Source organism: Trichinella spiralis, assembly GCF_000181795.1.
Source record: "Trichinella spiralis strain ISS 195 chromosome Unknown Scfld2449, whole genome shotgun sequence".
Taxonomy (NCBI): Eukaryota; Metazoa; Nematoda; class Enoplea; order Trichinellida; family Trichinellidae; genus Trichinella; species Trichinella spiralis.
The window spans coordinates 6,766-7,618 of record NW_003529388.1 but is presented as its reverse complement, the minus strand read 5'-3'; positions in this window follow the sequence as shown (position 1 = coordinate 7,618).

The window sequence follows — 853 nt, the reverse complement described above, 5'->3', positions numbered from 1 at the left end:
TCCACCAAAATATTTTTCGGCTTTCTCTGCGATGCGGGCAGTTTAGCAATTTCGAGCATTGTATCCTTAAAATGATGCATAAATCAAACAAACTGTCAATCGATGATGATTCTATTGTCAAACATTATGAAAAAAAATAATAAAATATTCTGACACAACTGCGACTACAGATATGTAAATAGAAATTTTACAAGATTCTGTGAAATTTTTCTCAGGGCAAAAAAAACATCAATTAAAATCAAACAGTAACCCAAATTAATTGTAAATGCTAAGAGTGACATATTAAATATTGTGGTGAAACTTAAAAAAAATTCACCCTACTTAGCTGTGAATAAAGATTTACTTTTCACTCACAAATATGGTGATGAAGTTCAATTGAAATAACATTAATCAGTACATAAAGACATAAATGTCGCTGAAATGATCAGCTTACCCTATCATATCTATGTCGAACACAACGATTTTCATTTTCTTCCTGTTTGGACATAATTTCTAAACAAGTACATTTTTAGGCAAAAAAATTATTGCTAAAAATCAAACAAAATCTGTCATTAATAACTACAGAGTAATACATTTTGAAACACAATCATTACCATCTATTGTTAAAATTATAAGTAGAATAATACACTTAAAACAGATAATCAACAAGCATTAACACATGAAGTTCATCTTAACAATGATTATTTCATTTTTCAAAAAACTCTTACATGTTAAATACTGAAAGGTAAAATGTATGATGCTAAAAACAATATACGCATATACACTGCCCACTTACTTCAGCATCAACTCTAGAAGTAAAGAAACTACGGAGCAAATAAATAACTGTACAGTAGAAGATCTCAAGATGCGTAGT